This window comes from Tamandua tetradactyla, chromosome 2, assembly GCF_023851605.1.
Source record: "Tamandua tetradactyla isolate mTamTet1 chromosome 2, mTamTet1.pri, whole genome shotgun sequence".
In the NCBI taxonomy this organism is placed as follows: Eukaryota; Metazoa; Chordata; class Mammalia; order Pilosa; family Myrmecophagidae; genus Tamandua; species Tamandua tetradactyla.
This window is the reverse complement of record NC_135328.1, coordinates 35,458,118-35,472,921: the sequence shown is the minus strand read 5'-3', so window position 1 is coordinate 35,472,921 and position 14,804 is coordinate 35,458,118. Positions and strand designations below refer to the sequence as shown.

Sequence of the window (14,804 nt, the reverse complement as noted above, 5' to 3'; positions counted from 1 at the left end):
GTAATTCCCATTTCATATGGTTGTTCTAAGTGCTAGTAGAGCTCCTGGCTGACAGTAAGCACTTGAGATGTAACTGTTATAATTCCTTGTTATAATTTCATTGTCTCGTGTTGTTCTCTTTACCTAGAATGACTCTTCTCCTTTATTTTCTACTTTGATCCTACCTATTTCTCCAGTCCTAGTTCCTTATGCTTGAAACCTGTGCCGATCCTTCCATCCCCAGTCCCAGACAGGCTTCAGGATCTTCAGTTGGGTTTTCACCCCGTGTAGCCAATGGGGCTTCTTGAGGGCTTTGGCTGGGGGGTCTTGAACTGTACTTGTTCTGCCCTCCCCCAGAGAACAAAGCAGCATCCAGCTCCTTCTGAGCCTTCGAGAACCTTGGGGTAAGCCTGGGTATGGTCTCTTCTGAAGAGCATGTGTTTTTTGAAGGAGGAAAAGTCGTAGAACTCCTTTTATAAGTAGGGCAGCTGAGGCCTAGAGTAAGGAAAGGATGTGCCCAAGGACACATGAGGAACTTGAGAACCTGGCCTCCTCCTTTATGCACTTCTCTGCTCGAGGGTTGGGCGGGTGGGCAGGAGTTGGGTGTGCTCTGAAGGAATAGGGGGGCTTCATAAAAGAACAGTAGGAGTTGAGGTTCAAAATAGGAGTAGTTCATTAGATGGTAAAGGGGGGAGAAGGGCATTTCAGTAGAGGGGAACTGCATGAGCTCGTGCTGCCAGCTCAAAAGATCAAGATCTTTCTGTCTTTTTGGAAAGTACAACTACTGTGAGAGGCAGGGAAGGATTTGGAACATTGGGAGAATGGGAAGTAGTTTAGAAGAGCAGAAGTAAGGAGAGGTGAAAATGGAGGAGGTGAGCTGGCTAGGGGATGAGCCCAGGCAGTCAAGGCCCAGGTTGCTGTGTGTCGTTGGGTTTTGTCAGAGGAGGATGTGCCCAAGGATGAGCACTTCTGTGCCAGGTGTTTTGTCTCTTTTAACACTGAGAGAGATGGCAGAGGTGTGCTTGTTTTAGAGATGGAGAAAACAGGTAGAGAGAAGTTGGGTGACTTGGCCAAGTAAGTGACAGAGCCAGAAGGTGAATACAAGGCAGCATGATGCAAGTCTATGCTGACAATGGCTGCTTGCTGGGGCCAGGGAGGTACCGCCTTTCTGGGTATGGGGCTCAGGAGTCTATTATTTTAAATACTCCCCAGCCAGGTGTGGGGGGCACTGAGAGAAGTATGTAAAAGGTATAGCACAGGGTCTCCCATGGCCAGTGCTATGTAATTTAGTCCCTGCTTAGATGTTGGATCAAATGTGTGCCCACACACGTGCAGGTACACCGGCCCAGATGTGACTCAGTGGACACCTTTGGTGAACTGGTTCATTCACTAGCCCTCACAATTCTGTTTAAACCAAGTCTGTTGGGAAAGGATTAGAGTGCAGGCAACCTACACCTGGGCAGCCCTGACTCTGGCCTCTGCTGCCTACTCCATACACACATCTTGGGAAGCAAAGGACCTCCTGGGTCCCACAGCACTGTTTTGATCTTTTCACTTTCTGGCCATTTTCGTGGTATGACATTGTGTGTTCTGCTGGAGAGCAGACCTCCATGGGTCCTGGCCCCTAGCACACAGGCTGGCACAGGGCAGGCACCCAATATACATTGAGTACCTACTGCGTGTTGGGTGCTGTGCCAGGTGCAGGAATAATTAACTTTGGCATGGCATTTTATGATTCTCAAAGCTCCTCCCGGACCCATTAGGAGGTTGAATGTCTCTGATCAGTATATTTATTTCCCTATTTTCCAAGTGAGGAAACTGAAACTCAGAGGAGGCACATAGCCTGAGGTCACATCAGCAGCCAGCAGGACACTGGGGCTGAGCCCATCCTCCCAGCTGGTCCTTCTCTCTGGACTCTGAGCACACTCTGGGGTTGTCAACAGTTTCTCTTCAACCAGCAGTTATTGAGCGCTGGTACCGTGACCAAAAGATGGTGCTCCTAGGCCCATAGAGAATCGAGATCCCAGGAAGCAGGGCTCCTGGGGACACAGTTAGCACCTGCTTATTCTCTTTGCTCCACCCCAACAGCAGCAGGGGCTTCCTCTGCCACTGTGGAAGAGCTGGTTGTCAGGGACAATTGTCTGTGTTTGGGGTAAGTCACAGGCTTGAGAACAGAAAGCACCCTTCCTGCCAAGGCAACTCTGACCTTGAAAACCCTGTGGGGTTGCATATGCTCGAAGGAAAAAGGCAAGAGTTGGTTGGTTACCTGATTCAAAGTGGGCCAGGTCTCCTACAGGTGGTCATCGGACAGCGAGAAAGCCATGGCTTTGTAAGTTCTTGATGCCAAATTTTTCCCTTTCAGTTTAACTGAAGTCCTGGGGATCACTGTCCATGGGCTGGCCAGGAATCCTGTCACCTTTTGTAGAAGATGGGGTGAGGCACAGATCACTGCTCTTAACTTTGGTTAGGCTCTAGAAGCTAAAACTTTTGAAGCAAAGATCAGTTGTTGATGTGCAAAATCTGCACACAGTTCCAAAGGCTGGTTCTGGTGTCCAGCTGCAAGTGGGCCCAGCTGTGGGAGGAGGGGAGCCCAGGAGTGTCCCTGCCTTCAGGAGCTTGGGGTCTTGCAGGGAAGCAGTAGAGCGTTCAGGAAATCTTGGGCTTGGGGAAGCCCACAAGTTTGTGTTTCCACAAACAATAAGCCAAGCAATGAATGTGATGGGAGGATGGGCCCTGCTGGGGCTGCTCCATACATGAGATAGCAAAGAGGGCCTACCCTGCAAGGGCACAGGGACTTGGCTCTGGGCAGACCTTTGGATTTACAAGAAAAGTCGGAAATAGAGAGTTGTTTTGTGACATTTTAAAATTTCACATCTTTAAATGCTGGCAATTGATTCAAAACTTAAAAATGTCAAATGCTGCCTAGGCTAAACAAAACATGAATGTTGACCAAATACAGCCCACACTCTTTCATTAGAGACCTTTATCCTAAAGGTTGAATACAACCCTGATCGGTAGAGGGGAGTATTAAGGCCTTAGCCACCAGAGAAAAAGCTGAGACAGTGGGAATGTGTATGAGTACTTTGAGACAGTCAGGGCATGTGGCAAAGGGAAGTAAGTGGGGAAACAGGTGGGGCCACACCCAGTTTTGGAAGCCATGCTTGCCTTGCCTAGGGGCTTGTCCTAGGTGGTGTGAATGCTGCCTTGGGCCGGGTTTGAGCTGAGCCATCATGAGAGTCTGCAGCTGCATCCACCACCCCTGCATTGTTGGAGTGAACAGAAGGCTTTGGCCAGGCGGAGCTCAGAGAGGAAAACCTCCCGGAGGGAAACCTCCAGGAACACAAGTGTTGTCATCTTCAGCAAAGGTAGAAGTGCAGAGCTGCAGCGGTAGTGGTGTGGCGTCCATTGACAGTGTGCCCATTGCATGCGTGACTGCCCCTTACGGCTGGCATTTGCTCTTCTACTGGTGTACAGCTCCTTCACGTCCTGTGGCGGCAGTGCCTTCATGTCCGCGGGACCTTCTAAACCCTAGAAAGGCCCACCCTGTTGACATCTCCTTGGGTGGGTGCCCCCTAATCCCCCCAATGGTTCTTTGTTTTTCAGAAGTTTGGAATTGCTCTGGCCAAAGGTTGTTGTCTGCATGTCTTTGTGTTCAGGCCTGCAGCTGTAACTTTTCACCCTTTCTCTTTCTCCACCTCATCTGCCGCTCACTCCATAATCTATGTTTGAGTTTCTTTCTAAATGACTACCTGGTTTAAATGATCCTTCAGATTGTCCTGGTGATTCACCAAGGAAATTTCATTGAGCACCTGTTATGTGTAGGACATTTGGGCCAGAGCCACAAAGGTGCCTGAAGCGCAAGGGTGCCTGCAGACTGGTGGAGTAGACAGATACACAGACGGCTGCTGGTGCTCCAGCCCCATTGTCTGTGCAAAGGAGAGCGAGGCAGCCAAGGGGATGGGTGGATAGTCAGGAAAGAGGCTCAATAACTCTGGGTCCCCAGTGCCTGTGTCTGGGTCCCAGCCCTGCCTCCTCTATACTCTTGCTCTATTCTCACCCAGTGTACAGGGTGATGGGCCTGAGTGAGGCCTGGAGAATAAACAAAATGTAAGGCAGGCTCTTAGCCTTCAGGAGCTCATGGGGTCCTGGGAGGGAAGGAAGGACAACCTCCAATTTTTGGCTAAATTCCTCACTGCTGTCCTCTCATTCACTTTATTTTTCTTTACTTCCAAGCTTTCTTTTTAATATAAAGGTAATTAAAAATGCATGTATGGGGCAGGCCACGGTGGCTCAGCAGACAGAGTTCTTGCCTGCCATGCCGGAGACCTGGGTTCAATTCCCAGTGCCTGCCCATGCAGAAAAAAAAAATATATATATATATATATATATATATATATACACGTATGGAGTATCAAATTCCAGCCATGCAGGGGAAGGTAAAGTAAAAAGTGGAACTCCTCCTTCCACACTACTGCCACCACAGAACCTTCCCACCTTACCAAAACCACTTCTAATGGTTGGTTGGAAGCACACCTTTTCCACAAAATTATTAGCTATGTCTATATACTTGAATCAGTATCAGCTTAATCTTACCTCTGTAGCCTGTGGAAGGGAGGAAGGCCAGCTGTTCTGGCTCAGATTTCTAGAGTCCTTAGATGGGAAAGGGAGAACAGCCTGGCTGGGCCGACCCCCTCTCTTGGCACACGTTCCCTTTAGTGCCACAGCTGTTGGAGCAGTTAGTCCCTTGGTTTGGGAGGGAAAAGGGAATGGTCTTTTACTGGGGGCTTCAGACAAAATCATAGGCAATGGGCTGGCTCAGAAGATAAGCGGAAAGGGAAAGAGGTAGGCAGGCTGGCTGTCTTGGGGTTTCTAGTGCAGCATGATCCCCCAAGGCCCCTTGGGGGACCCTTTCTGTTTCTGCACACCTGGGCCTGGCCCTGGGGATAGGGCCAGGGATCTGAATCAGCTGCGAGCCTGTCTGCCCTGGTGAGAACGTCTCTAGTCTAGGCCCTCAGAGAACTCTTTCAGGTGTGGGCTGCTATGGGAGCTCAGTAGGGAGCAGCAAAGGCTTTGAAATCTGGCCCTAAAGGAGTCTTTTGGGGCTGAGGGTAGCCAGGCCTTGGGAGGAGTGTTTGCCTGGGCTCAGGGAAACTCTTGGAGGAGCTCTTGTAAGATTAAGCAGCTTTCTCAGCCCTGTTTTTTCTGATGGACTAGCAGTCCCTCCCTCTCAACAAGCAAGAAACTGGGTAGGAAAGAATTCTGAAATCTGTGGGATGCAAACACTTGGGGCTGTTATTTATTTGGAGTATAATGTTTCCACCATGGAGGCTCACGTGGAGTAAGAGAGAGCTGGTTGAAGATGGGGTCCTTGCTGGGTTTGAGGAGGGCATGTGCGAAGATCTCTCTGCTGAGGCCGGGGGCCCAGGCTGTCCAGAGCACTGACTACTGTCTCCTTGGCTCTGCCCATAACTGCTTGGGACACCATGAGCAAGCTGCTTCATTGTCTGTAAAACATGGTAAGGGACACTGCGCATGTCACAGAACTCTTCTGAGGCCCTCCCTGTGGCTTTCAGACCAGTGGAGATGAGAGCCAGGTGATGGGCCAGTGTGGCAAGGATGTTCGTGGTAACGAGCATGGCAGGGGGATCATGTCATGTGAATGCTTCATGCACCTCCACCACCACTGCAGAATCCCTGCCACTGTCACCTCCCGTGCAGACCCCTGCAGCCAACCACTAGCCTGGTTCCCCCACTTGTAGCTTTGTTTCTCTACCAGCAGCTGCAGCAACCTTTAAAACATAAAAATAAGAGTTATCTCCTTTCCCTGTCCAAAGCCCCCAATGGCTTCTTTCCCATTCTGATTCTACTTGGACACCTTCCCACAGACTATGTGGATGGCCCCCCTACGTCTCTGATTTTACTTCCTCCACCTGCCCTTGTCCCTCTGCCCCTCATAGAGCTCCAGCTCAGGATCTTTGCCTCCGTTGTTCTCTCTTCCTGGAACACTCTGCCCAGGTGTTTGTGTGACTTGGTCCCCTATTTCACTCAAGTTTCAAACAGCTTGGCCTCAGAAAGACCTTCAAATCACCTTGTCAGACAAGCCTCCTTCCCACCCTCTAGCCCTGGACCCTACTCTGTTTCTTCCTAGCACTTGAGTTCACCTGATATTATTATACATTTATCTGTGTACTCCTTCCACACAAGACTGTGAGCCTACAGAATAGAAAATGTTTGTCTTGTTCTCTGATGTGTCCCCTAGGCACCTAGGGCCTGACACATGGCTGGTGAGTGAACGAATGAATGTATTTCATTTAATTTTACCCTGTCAAGTAGGCACTTAGCTATCTGCATTTTACGCATGATGAAAACCAAGCCAGAGACTTGGTTTCTGGATAGACTAACCCAAGGACACATAGCTACAAGAGGACAGAACCAGAATTTGAGCTCTGTGAGTCCAGATTTCTGGCTTAGCTAGTAGAAGCTCCTACCTGCCCAGAATCTAGGATGGGGCCTGGCTTTGGGGAAAGGATAGGAGTTTGAGAAGTCTTAAAAGGGTAGGCAGGGTTTTTTCCTGGGAAGAGATGAGGGCCAAGGAGGATGCGAGAAAAGAAAATTTGGGGGTCTGAGAGGGTCGGGGGTAGATTGAGTACTTCCATGAGGTCAGGACAGGAAGTGCTGTCCTTAGGGAGAGCCTCTGGGCACCAGCTGCCCCCCAAAGACCAAGTGTGTTGCTGAGTCAAGATTCTTTTTGTTGGCTCGGGTTCCTGGCACGATTTCTGTTTCCCAGAAGAGCTCAAGCCTGGCCTGGCTTCCCAAGGCGGAGAAACACATGGTGAGTGAGTGTGTGTGTGTGTATGTGTGTCCAGCCTTGCTGTTTGCGTTGTCGTCATGTCTTCTTAATCAGGCTATTTCTGGGAGCGATGACTTCATCTCCTGTGGTTCTCGACACAGCCATTGTCTAGCATCCATGAAAAGACTGGACCTGGCACTGTCCATATTTCCCTAATGAGCCACATTGCAGGAGCCATTTGGTGGGTCCTCACATGACCTGGGTTTGGGACTTATGGTCAGGTCTACCTCCCAAAGGCTCCATTTCCATGTCACCCTTAGATCTGGCTCATTGGCCCTGGAAAGCCCAGTCATTGGCTGCCTAGCCACCCGGCATTTCCTGGGTGTCCCCTCTGTGCACACTGGGCTGTGTATGGGACAGAAGGCAGTCACACCCAGTCCCTGCCCCCAAGGGCGCATATGGGCTGGAGGAGACAGATGGGTCAACAGCAGGGCTGTCAGTGGACAGAGAAAGGAGTGTGGACTCTCCCCCACCCCCTCCTGGCTCAGGGAAGCCTCCGTCGTGTCAGTGGTCAGATGATGTGAGAGCTTGTGGAAGGTTTCCCTGAGGAGAGGCCAGGCGGTTGCGTTTGGCTGCCTGCATGTAGCTGCCTGCATGTGGCAGTGTGTTGGGACCGAGAAGACAGGGGATAGAGTGGAAAGATAGTGGAAAGGCCTGCAGGGTTTGGACTTGATCCTGAAGATAGCTGTAAGGATTTCATGGGGATGGATCTTGGTCTGTCCAGTGATTTTTGAAGCTGCTCTCTGGCTACATGGAAGGGTATCTGGAGGAGGGGCAGGAATCTGGCAATGGAGGGCTCAGTACTGTTTTCCTCTTCACCCTCAAGGGCATAACCTTCTTCCCTTGTTCCCCCTCCCCTGTCTACCCTGTACTCCCAGTACCTCTCCTCAGAAACTGGTGCCAAGGCCTGCTGAGCTAACAGACTGCCAGAAGCTCCATTCCCCGGGTCTTTCCAGGGCCAATGAGCCAGATCTAAGGGTGACATGGAAATGGAGCCTTTGGAAGGTAGACCTGACCGTAAGTCCCTGGAATGTTGGTGGACTGGGATGAGGGGTGTGTGGAGTAGGAATTTAGGGTAGTTTCTGAAAAATATTTTGGCTGGGTTTGGGCAGCTCTGGAAGGCCCTAGAGCCTTAGTTCCAGAAAGCACATCCCCGATCTCCTACTCCCTGTTTATTTGTAGCCTAACCTGGAGGCAATGGGGATGGGGGGTAGTTGAATGGTCCCTGGCAGGATAGAAGGCAGAGGAGGAATGCACTATGCTCTGGCAGATGTGCCTTGAGCACTCCAAATAGAGCTCATGCTTGTGAGTTGCTGCTGGTGGGCAAAACCCCACGACTTCTTCCCAGCTCTGTGGCCTTGAGCAGGTTACTTACCCTGTCCGAGCTTCAGTTTCCCTCCCTGTAAAATGGAGCAATGATTGTACCTACTTCCCAGGATATTTTCAGGATTATCTGTTTTAAAAAAGAGGGCTTAGCCTAGTGTTTCACACAGAACGTGCCTGGTATGCATTAGCAGTGAGTGGTGGCAGCGGCAGTGGTAGTAGTTGTGAGGGTAATCATGTTCACCATCAGTGCCAAGGCTGTGTGCTGTGAGGAAGGGGAGGGGGCAGGGTTCAGATGGAGGAGGCTATTGGAGGAACAGAGAAGCCTAGGTCCTGGTCTTCCCACTCTGTGACCTCAGGTGAGTCACTCATCTCCCTGAGCCTCAATTTGTGAGAGCAAGGAAGGGGTGAGAAAAAGAATGAGGAGGGTCCATGAAGAGGTGTGTGTATGTGAGTGGTTAACAGATCTGTTAACGCTTTTGTATTCTCATTTCCTCTAAAACTGAGAATCAGCTACCTGCCTCTTGAGCAGGTATCCAGCCATCATCCAACAGGGAAGTGCCTTCTTTGAAAGGGGCCTTTCAAAAGCTGGGGATGGCCATGTATCCCCACCTCCACCACATCCTGCCACACAGGGTGGTTTGCTCTCCCTAAGCCAGCACCCATACTCCTTTGCGTGTCTTCACTCCCCAGCAGTTCAAGCATTATCTTTTTTTGGTAAGATAAGAGTTCAGTTCACCAAACAGTTCCTGAGCATCGTTTGTCTGCTTGGAGCTGTGTTGGACTCAGGAAATATCTGGATGATTAAAATACTCAGTTATCAAGGTGGGAGAAAGGCTGGTCAATTGTTTCCTGTTTTTAAAGATTGAAATGCAGAGTGGCAGTCCTAGAGTGAGAGGCCCTGGGTTTTAGGGCCCTGTTCTCCTCCTTTCTTTGTGTGGCACCTGGGCAAATTACGTGACCTCTCTCAACTTCAGTTCCTTCAACCAAAACCCTGGTCAGTCTCTGATGAAACCTCACAGTTCTAAGGCTCTGTGCTCAGTTTTGGATTATTTACTTATTCTGTGTGGATCACCAGGTAGAGAGGCTCCTGCTGTTTATTTCACGGCAGGGCTGGAGGTTCTCCCTCAGCTTGCTGGTTGTGTACTTTGTTCACATTTCTTTCTGAAATCTAAGACTTTTTTCTCAAATGTAAAATGGACATTACAATATGCCAGCCAACCCTAGTTGATAGGGAACTCCTAGGTCCTCTTCTCCCCAATCCACTGCCTGCTCCATGTCAAGAACATACCTCTAAAACCCCACCCTCCCTCCAAATGGAGAGCTCCAGGTTATCAGAGAGGAGCCCGTTAGTGGAGGTCTCCTGCTAGACCTAGTGGGGAAAGAGGCTGAAGAGGCAGTATATTGCAGGCCTTAAGCTGGCCAAGAAGCCCTTGAGTGTGTTCCTCAAACAACCCAGGTGGGGTGGATCTCTAAACCCCTAGGGTGGTTAGGGGCTCACATGATTTAAAACCTCTTTGATTTGAAAATTTACTAATTTGAAATTCTGTCTTGCTATGTGAAGAAAATGTTTGCTATTGAAATTAATAATGTAAACAAGACTTGCGGAGGGTGGGTGACTAGGGGAGAGGGGTTACTGAAACACACTTCAAAGAACATACTTCTCCAGCATCTAAGCAGCACCATTTGCATACATAACGATTGTGCTAATTATAGGTGGCCTCATCTGTTAACAACAGGTTTGCCTGGTTGTGCTGCATTATTTTAATCACCCAGTCAGAATTCTCTGGAATGCTTTTCACTAAAGATAACAATAATAATGCTGCCTGTCATTTTGTTTTGATCCTTTGCTGTGTGCCAGTCATCATCTCACTGAATTGTCACAACAGATTTCCAAAGATCTTATCTCCCATGTAGAGAGGAGAAGACCAGTACAATTCAGAGAGGTTAGGTAACTTACCTGAGCTCACTCAGCCAAGAGCTGGCAGATTGGGGATATAAACTTAACGCACTACTAGCTCATATGCACTTTCTGCTCTGTGACATTACTTCTGAGGGGAGTCTTGGTACATGCTCTCACTTTTTATTTTGAACTTTCTCTTTCTCAGTCAGTTCTTTCAGAAACCTCCATTTTAAAAGCCATAGAAAAACTGAGATCCTAGTAGGGATTTGGGAGCAGGGCAGGAAAAGAACTGGATCCAACATATCCACCACCCTTCTCACGGTAGGATGGGCGGGAGCAGCCCCAGGGTGTCCTCCCCTGAGGGGAAGGAGTCCAGGCTGGGGGTGGGGGGAAGGGACAACTGCCCCTTACCTCTCCTACTCAAGCACAGCTAGGTTTGGTCTGACTGCTAAAGAAAATTATAAGCCCATAAACATCTGGGAGGACACTAGCACATCATAAATTGCTGCATATATGTTGTCATTAAATCAGAGGTTGCACGCTGGTAGCTGGTGGCCAGATGGAACCAATTGATAGGTTTCATTGGGTCTGACAGGGTGGAAAGTCTTTTTTTCTTTACTTGATGACCAATGCTTAAACACCACTGATTTATATTCATCTGAAAATCTGAATTTCTGGCTTCTCTTGGGGAAAAAGAAAAAAAAACAAAACAGATCTGGAAAGGGCCTATATTCTTACCAAACTCCTTTCCTCCCATGAAGGCCTTCGAGTTTGCTTAGACTGCATGAGCAACTCCCAGCAACCAAGGAGGTGGGGGTGGTGGGATGTCCGTGTTCCCATTCCATAGATAAGGAGGCTGGGGCTCAGAGGGGAGTGACTGAAACACTGCACAGAGCTTTTGGTGCAGTCAGAACCTAAACCTCCATTCTCATCACCATCCTGTGCTGTCTCACTCCACCACTCTGCCTCTCAGCTGGGTTTGACCCCACTGAGGGAAAGAAAGAAACCTTTCACGGGCCTAATGACTCAAAAATAACCAGTAGTGAGCCCCGGGAGCTGTTCCTGTCTCCCCACTCTCTGTTTCCACCCTTCCCGAGGCAAGAGGGGACATGGGAAACCTATTCATTTAAACTCAATTATTTTCTCGAAGACAGATCGGAACTGAATTGGGTCAACGGCTATATTTGCTGTGCTCAGCTGTTTCCCTTGCAATACCATCACCCACTGGTTCTGTTGCTGGGCTCTGTGCCACCAGGCTCACCAATTATAACTCCATATTGGGGGCCATTTCTCGGCAAGCCCAGCCCAGGCAGAAAAGAATGGTGGAGTGAAAGCTGACAGTCCAACAGGCTGCAGAGGGAAGGTCCCAGGCCAGGACACAAGGCCAGGTTCAAGCTCCAGAACCATTGTGGTCACCAGCTCCTGGAAGTGGTCTTTAGTTACTGGACATTTACTGTCCAACCTCAGTCTGCAGTGGAGGCATTTCTAATGGTAGATAAGAAAACCAAGGCTCAGTGAAATAAACTGCTTACTGGCGAGGCAGGCCTTGGAGTTAAACACAGCTGGGACCTTACTAGCTTTGTGACTTGGAGCAAAGTAGTCAGCTGTGTTGCATGCCTGTTTCCTTCCCCGTAAGTGGGGTTGATCACCTGATGTACCTCATGGGGCTAGGCCATCATGAGGGTTAGTGAGATACTGTGTGGCAGTGCCTGTCCAGGGTCCCTCTGCCCACACTCATTACTTTATACCACTGTGCTAGTCCCAGAGCTGTTGTTGGGAGACACAGATCTCAGGAGGAGGATGTGCTGGAATGCCTTGCTCTCCACAAAACCTCTCCCACGTCCCTGCTCCCAAATGGGAAATGTTGCTCGTGCAGTCATTGTTAGGTCAGCTGTTGGCCAGCTCTGCTGGATTCTTCCCCACCTTCCTCTGGGCTCACACCTGTTAGGTGTACCTTGGTTTGGCACTGTGGCCTGCATGGGTCCTCCTTCTGCTAGACTGCTGGCTTCTGGAAGGCAAGACCTTGTGTCTGGTCTTCCTGTTTGTGTCCTGTGGCACTACCTCCTTGCTGGTTTTGTGGCCTTGGACCAGTTGTTTAACCTCCACAGGACTGTTTTCCCAGCTGTAAAGTGGGAGCAACGATCCCTCCCTCTGACAGACATCACGGGAAGGATGCGAACTGTAATCAGCATGACGGCACCTGACAAGATGCCCACATGGAGAAGGCTCTTGAAAAACTTTTGGAGGAAATCAGATAATGGCTTCCTCTCTGCTCCCCTGAAGCAGGGCCTAGCCACGATGTGGGTTTTGGGGAGTGCTGGAGAACGGTTGGCAGGCTTGTGACAGAATTGCTGTCAGTGAGGCCTCTTATCTGGCCACGTGGAAGAGTGGGGATGGGGCGATGGCCTGTGGGCCTCCCCTCATTTTCTCCATCTTTGCTGTAAGGACTGAGCCTTCTTGGAATGGTTGCTCCGTTGGTGGTGGGGTAGAGTAGGAATCCTCTCTAAGCACCCCCACAATACTGTTGATGGCCCAAGGGAGTGTATGTTGGGGGGTGGGGGTGGCAGGAGACAGTTCAGGGAGATTTGAATTTCTTGCCCTCCCAGGAATGCAGTGCAATTCGGGAAAGTGTGTGTGTGAACTTGGGCATTGGGCCTGGTGTAGAGTGAACACTAGGCTCATAGTGTGGAAATGGCTGTGAGGCAGGTGGGGTGGCATAGAACTGGGGGCTAGATGGGTGACCTAGTCAGCAACAGAGCGTAGACTCTGGCAGGGACCGCATTGTTGGAACTGGAGTCTCTGGGGTTTGGGGCTTAGGCATGGGGGAGACCTGGGGCTGAGTTTGCTGCATTTTAAGTTCATAAACTGTAACCATCCTCTCTCTTGGCTCTTGATAACATCCAATCCCTGGCATATAGGCTGGGTGTTGCCCAGCACTTGGCCCTGTGACAACCAAAAAAGCGATAAGCTGACTGTGTCTCATCATTTGTTAGAGTAAATCTACTCTATATTTTTCAGAAGAGGCATCACATGGGGTAGGGGGGTGGGGGAAGGATTTCTCCTCCTAAATGCTTTTTGGAAACAATACATTTTTTTAGTGAGCAGGTATCAACATCGTTGTGGGCGTAAAGCCTCCAGGATTGTCTGCCAGCTGTTGTTATCACCACAAGGCACTAGTTGGGGGACTGGCCGATGGGGGTGATACAACCAAGCTGGCTGACCATAAGCGGGGAGTCAGAGGGGCCAGGCATCTGGATGACCTGATGGGAGGGAGGAGGAGGTTCTGAGTAGTGTGTGGGTATTGAGTAGGTGAGAGGGGGAAGGGGGTAGGGATGCTGGGGGCTAACAATGTACATTAACCACTCTCAGAGTCCTCCCACCCACCTCAGAACAAGGTGGGTAGGGAGCTCATTGGACAGCAACAGAGAGCCAGAGGCTGTGGAATGGTGAGTGCTGGCAGCTTAGACCAGAAAAGCAGTTGGGGCTAGATTGTTGAGGGGTCTGGATTCCCACCTCCCACCAGTAACTAGCTGTGTGACCTAGCTAGCTTTTCCAACCTCTTTCTGTTTCAGTTTCATTGTTAGTAAAATGTGTTTGTGGATACACACTGTTTACAACTCTTTGGAGAATTGAACAAGGTAATGTTTGTAAAATACCTAGCACTGGGCCTGGCACATAGCAGGTGCCAGGACAGATTTGTTGTTTGTTGGTGATGATGAAGCCACACAAGCATGGAGTGCTTACATAAATTGACAGCTGGGGTACTTTGAAACTGCTTCCCAGGGTTGGCCCTCAGTCTCATGCTAAGTTTGTTTCTTATCTTCAGCTCAGATGTAGGTGATTCAGTGGTCTATGCAGAAGCCCAGAAATTCAGGAGTTGTGAACTACGAGACTCAGGGCTAGCTCTCCTCTTTAGGGGTGATTGTACCTGCTGCTGTCCCCACAGACTCATCTTCCTTCTGCTCAGGCAGCTCTGGTCAGATCAGAAAGGGCCTCCATTCTCTGCCCAGCCTTTCAAAAGAAGAGGACTATTGTCAAAAGAAAGATTCCCCCCTCCTGAAATGTGAGAATGCCTCCCCAAGGGGGAACGTACACAGTACATGCCTGAAGTGTTTCTTGACAGTGTTGGAGCTGGCATTCTTCTCACCCCAGGAAGTGGGACGCTCCTGGAGGGGGTCTGGTACCAAAGTTCCTGAAAAAGCCGAGCCCAATTAGTAAGGGGCACTGAACTAGTCAGGGTTCTCCAAAGAAACAGAACTAACAGGATATCTGTAAATATGAGATTTATAAAGGTGTCTCACACAACCCTGGGAATGGAAGAGTCCCAAATCCGTAGGGCAGGCTGTGAAGTTGGCAGCTTCGATGAAGGACCTCAGCGAACTCCACAGGAGAGGCTCACTGGCTGAAGAAGCAGTAAAAAAGTCTCTCTTCCTTCCTTAAGCCTTCAACTGATTGGATTATCTCCTTTGTGCCCTTAGTTGATGGCAAATGTAAAGAGAGACAACTACAGTCAACTGATGATTTAATACACCGGCCTTCCAGTTTATCAACCAACCACAAAATATCCTTGCAGCAGTGGTCAGGCCAGTGCTTGCCTGGGTACATCACCTGGTCAAGTTAACAGCGAACCTAACCATCATAGGCATCTTTAAATGTGAAAGAAGCTAAGACACTTGGACTCTGAGTTCTAGGGAAAAGACTGACCTACAGGGTATCTATTTCATCAGCACACTGATTTGAGTTCCCAGG

The 14,804-nt window shown here is 49.6% G+C and overlaps 1 protein-coding gene across 7 annotated transcripts in view; it reads left to right on the top strand.

The window, feature by feature from the left end:
- The window catches only part of DAB2IP (DAB2 interacting protein), a 188,795-nt gene that overhangs the window by 124,221 nt on the left and 49,770 nt on the right, over positions 1 to 14,804 (top strand). Inside the window, exon 1 of one of the 7 annotated variants that reach the window (XM_077143169.1) lies at positions 6,375 to 7,846. The exons of the other annotated variants lie outside the window; for them this stretch is intronic. The gene's annotated coding sequence lies outside the window, so the exon portion shown is untranslated. Of the gene's footprint in view, positions 1 to 6,374; positions 7,847 to 14,804 lie in introns of those variants that run through there. 7 annotated transcript variants of the gene reach the window in all.